The 5,396-nt window shown below is 42.6% G+C and overlaps 1 long non-coding RNA gene across 2 annotated transcripts; it reads right to left on the bottom strand.

The window, feature by feature from the left end:
- Positions 1-1,913: 1,913 nt before the first annotated feature.
- On the bottom strand, positions 1,914-5,390 carry LOC119324384. 2 transcript variants are annotated; one of them, XR_005156912.1, is made up of 3 exons: positions 3,700-5,390; positions 2,997-3,088; positions 1,914-2,092 (listed from the first exon to the last, which is right to left on the bottom strand). It is a non-coding gene; the product is annotated as an uncharacterized LOC119324384 (long non-coding RNA). The 2 variants fall into 2 exon arrangements; XR_005156911.1 differs by lacking the exon at positions 1,914-2,092 and having other exon boundaries at positions 2,693-3,088.
- Positions 5,391-5,396: the final 6 nt, after the last annotated feature.

Below are 5,396 nucleotides of genomic sequence, written 5' to 3'. Positions count from 1 at the left end.
CTTTGGACGAAGAGTGGACATGTAGTTACTCATGATTCAAATATATCTATATTTATGTGAAACAGAATGCCTACAATAACTAAGTAGATGGACAACCGCTACACACAATTCAGATTTATTCTAGTCCCTGATAAATGTCAGGGCCACGCCACGCAAAAACCCGAAGGATATTAATCCACACTAGCTCTTTCATGGAATCCCCTACCCATCGAAGCATCCTCAATCAACAGGACCCATGCACTAATCAGTGTATACGATTAGACAGAGCTGCAACACACACGTGAAAATGCCTATATATAAGTAGGGGTTCGCGCACCAGTACCCTTGAGCCTGTGTGTTGCAACAAGAGAAAAAGTAGTTCTTTCCATGACCTTGGCTCAATAAATTGATTTCAAATAATGCCTTGATATCCAATCTTGCGTATCAAAATATTTTATTTGTGAAAGAGGAAAAAGGTATTGTCTACCTCCCAACTGGCTGCCCAATTGGCTGAGCATGTGTGTTGCAAAAAGCGAGTTCGTATTGGCATTCCTTGGAGAACCCAATCTGCTAGCCGCCTTTACCAGTCCCATGCAATTCTTGAATTTCTCATGCCATTTGATACTCATCAGGCCTGAAACTATTATGCCAAAAAAAAGCAAGTATGAGATCTAGGATTCATGGTACAGATCTTTAGAAACATAACTTCCACAAAAAAAGCCACCTCAACCAAGTTTGATGCCTACTAAAAAAATTAGTATGTCAAATACATGCATCCAGTGAAACTTATATGAAGATAAATGAAGCAACATGATGATAGAAATCGGAGATGGTACCAATTGATCTGCTGGTTGTCATATGTAGAGTTCGTACATAAAGAAGCACGAACCATGTGAACTTGAGGTCCTCAGCGGTTTGTACAAATACTCATATCGCCAGATTGCCCCTTTGAATCCAAGCCAAAATAATATTGCCGATCCAAGCAGCTGTACCACTCATATAACATGTGGAATTTAGATCCCGTCAAAAAAACATGTGGAATTTTGATGGGCGGAAGAACATCAGCAGATACAAGGTGCTTGCAATAGAGATCCACGGACGGTTGAAGTCGAGGTAGAGGCCTCCTGGTCGATGACGAGCTGTTGGATGAGCTCTCGAGCACCCACCTTCTGTCGGGCTGCTGCTGCACCGCCGAGGTGTCGGCTCTATGGCGGCTCCCCCGGCCGGATCTGGCCATAGCAACCATCTGAGTGGCAAGGCCTAGCCCTTTCTCCGTCAGATTAGTCGGGGAGGGGAACTCCTGGCCATGGACGATGGGAGGAGGGAGGCCGAGACCCACCAGGCGTGTGGTCGCCTCCCGATGTGCATGGCTGCCTAGGGGAAGGTGTGGTGGCGCCGTGGCAGCGGCTGGGGAGGGAGGTTGTGGTGGCCGGCTGATCCGTAGCGGCGGCGCAAGGAAGGAGTGCTTGGGAGTTGGGAGAGGTAGGTCGGGCATTGGCGGCCTCGTCCGGTTTTTTCCCTTACCTGCGAAGGAGCCTGGTTCGTCCAAATTTTTTTCGCCGGTTTTCTTTCATCGATTTATTTTCGTTCGGTTTTTTTGGTGTGGAGGGGAGTATCGCTCCCTCATAACGTGGTTTGATTCGGGTTTTTTTGGCGTGAAGGGGACTACCTGGGAGGTGGGAGGAGGTACGAAAATAAACCAGTGGGGTGGGACGAAAATTAACCGGTGAAGGGAGACTACCAACTGAGACATTAGGAGTAGAGACTAGTAGAGTGCCCGTGCGTTGCCACGGGCTTTTGAATATATTGCTGGAATTATATAAACATAATGCATGTTAAATTTCACGTGAAGAGAATAGATAGCACATGCATAATTGGCTAATAATTAAAGCCCATTGGTCTACTTCATTTGCAACGTAAATTGATAACAAAAAAGACAATCTAATGATGTATACATATAGAGAGATTATCTAACTAAAACCAGTTACAAATTAAGATCCACCTGATGCGCTTAAGAAATTCTCGCACAATATTAAGAATATTGTCTTTAGCTTCATTCACATGAAATTTGAACAAGTATAAATAAATAAAAAATCCTCGACTCATACCCAACCTGCACAAGCAATATATGTAATTAGCACGAATAATTCACCTCCAATGTCTTAAACTATGTAATGGAGAATACTCATTGTGCAAACAGGATGAACTAATTCTTTACCGTTCCACTAAAACATAAAACAAAATAAATAGTGACACACATCCCTGCAATTTACGAAATCCATATTATTTTGAATGTTATGATAATGCAAAATATAAATTTATTGTCCGTCTATGCTCGTTGGAATACCAAGCGGAAATAAACATTGTCATCTAGATATATTGGAATTTCAGTCGGGCTGCTTTATTTCCAGTACATCGTTGAATTTCCTCGCAAATCTTTGTAATTTCAGTAAATACATGGGAGTTTTGACCTCGTGATGTATGGATAGCATCCAGAATATACACATGATGTGTATGTTTGTCAACGACGTACAAGAGTGTGTATTGCATGTAGAAGATAAATCTACAAGTAAACATATTTATCATAAAATATAATATTACTCTACAGTTCACTCTATCTTCACCAACACAAATGCGATAACACACAAGACGGGTCTCATCTTAATAATGTTGTTACACAACAAACATAGCATCGGGATTTCATGCTCACATCTCAGGGTGATATTAGTCTGCGGTTTAGTTTATCTGAAGTAACACAGAGATAGCAAACAGGGTGAATCATTCTCATCTTACACTGTTACACAACACAACAAATATAGCATCATGAGTTTTTGGTCACTTCTCAAGACATTATATTTGCTTTCTTATCCACCCACTCCTGCGTTTAGCATTAATCAGCTTTTGCACATTGCATGAAAACCAGAATGCTATGAAGTAGAGCACGTGTCCGGTTCTACAGTCAGAGTAAGTGTCAAGTATAATATTTGGGCAGAAATTTACTTCAGATAGTGCTTAACCTAACGTTAATAGCTTGATAGAGACTTGCCGCAAAAACTCCATGGCCAATGAACTGCATAGTCCAACAGAACAGCTTTGCTACCAATCCCACCTAGGAGAAAAAATAATAATTTATGATCAATCAATTTATGTTATATGTGATCTTTTTTGTTATTCCCTCCATTTCTAAAAATAAGCCTTTTTAGATATTTCAATACGGACTACATACGGATGGATAGACAAATTTTGCTCCATATATACTCTATATTGAAATCTCTAAAATGGTACTCCCTCCGTTCCTAAATATAACGTGTATTAGTTATTCAAAAAGTCAACTGTTATCTATGTTTGACCAACTTTACAGCAAAATATATAAAGATTTATAATACTAAATATGTAAAATGTAAAAAATATAGTTCATGATGAATCTAGTGATAATGATTTGGTATTCTAGATATTGATATTTTTGTCTATAAACTTGGTCAAACTTAGAGAAGTTTGACTTTTTGGAAAAATAATACACCTTATATTGAGGAACGGAGGGAGTATATATTTAGGAATGGAAGGGGTACAAAGCATCTTCAACATCACAAACTAAAGGCTTATATTTAAGAACGGAGGGAGTACAAAGCATCTTCAATAGCACAAACTATGCTCCATCCTACATCCTAAAAGCAAATGAATGAAAATTTCAGAGAGTTAGAGCAACTGCAATGCACCGACCCATTTTGTCTGTTTGTGTCTGCGCAGACGAAAATATTTGCCCAATGCAGTCACCGCCGCCGCAACGCCATCACCTCCGCGCCCCCGCGCACGCAGGAACAACAGACGCATGAGCAACATCTGCAGTCACCGCTGCCGCGCAAGCAGGAACAACAGCAGACGCAGTCACCACAGCGGACTTATGAGCAGCAGCTGCTGCTGCAGCTGCCACCGCCGTGCTCGCCCACCTCGACAGCCGCCGGGCAGTTCTGCCGCGCTCTGGACTCCATGCATCCCAAGCTGGACCTCACGAGCGTCGTGACAGGCAGCGCCCGCCCATGACAAAGGAGTCCCTCGCGAGCTCCGCGACGGGCAGCGCCAGGCCACGGCATTTCTCCGCGGGTGTGTGCTCCTGGTCGACGCAGGCGGCGGCCACGCCTGCTAGGTGCTCGCGCGTCCGGCCCGGCCTCGCCTCGCCGTGCCCAGCAGCCTCGTGCGCCCGGTCGCCTCGCCTCCTCGTGCCTGGCCGCCTCACTACTCACACGCCCATCCCAGCCTCGCCTCGCCACGCCAAGCTGCCGCGAGCTCCCCTGCCTGCTACGTGTTTGACAAAATGTCAGGGCAGACGTGTCACAAAATGTGTCAGCTACCGTTGGGTGCACTGGATGACCCAAATGAAAAAATAGGCAAATCCGTCCGCTCGGCCGACCCATACGGGCACGATTTGAGTCACTGCATTGGAGTTGCTCTTAAGAAAAAGAGATTGAATCCACATGTATGCGCCTACAGTCTAGCTTTTGAAACTTTAAGCCTGAGTTACCTAAGATCAACAGAACCAAAAACTGTGTAAGTGCAGCAAAATTAGATAATCCCAACACCATGGAGCAATAAACATACTAAGACATCTGATGCCTTCTTGCCATCACAGGCGTGTGAAAGTACATGCATGATGTTAATTGGTCAATATCAGATGCAGTGACCTTTAATGGTGCAGCAATTAGGAGTAGAAGGAGCAAGCAAACATCTAGTGCAGTGTGTTTGCCTGCAAGTAACAGGTAGCTCAACGTAAAGAGGTGTGCATCAACCTAGAAAAATTATAACTACACACAAGTATCATTAACTCTCATGCTTAACAGAGCAAGTAATGTAAGTACAATGTAGCATTAGTAATACCTTCAGTGTGTCGCTGCACAGCAAATCAGAGTGTTCAAAATTAAGGCACTCACAAATGAACTTATCTTCTTCAACACTAACCTCCACACAATATTCAACTCTGCACCACAATATAGTTATCAAGGTTCTCTGTTTCTGGTACACACAAAACTTAGCCCATGATTTCCAACAGTAAAAAGGTTATCCTAAAAAAGGCTCAATATAATGATGCGAAAAAAATCAAGACCAACGCGGCTTCTTATTTTTAATCATCTAGAACCACATGATTATTACATTTCATTTTTTTGGACTAAGCAACAGATCAACACAACCTTTTGAAGTAACAACAAACTTTTCTGTGAGCACTTGAAAAAACTGTAACATGTTCAAAAAATAGTGAATTAGCTAGGTACCTTCTGCTCCCATGAAAAGGTGTGTGAAAGAACTGAATACACCGGCGAAAGGTTGATTAACTACTGCACACAAACATTCAAGTGAGAGATTTTACAGATATTGTTTGGAGAATTAACAATAAATAAAAGACAACAAAACCTCCTCTGCTTTGT

This window comes from Triticum dicoccoides, chromosome 6B (genome assembly GCF_002162155.2).
Source record: "Triticum dicoccoides isolate Atlit2015 ecotype Zavitan chromosome 6B, WEW_v2.0, whole genome shotgun sequence".
In the NCBI taxonomy this organism is placed as follows: domain Eukaryota; kingdom Viridiplantae; phylum Streptophyta; class Magnoliopsida; order Poales; family Poaceae; genus Triticum; species Triticum dicoccoides.
Note: the sequence above shows the minus strand (reverse complement) of the source record. Positions and strands in the feature narration are given on the sequence as shown.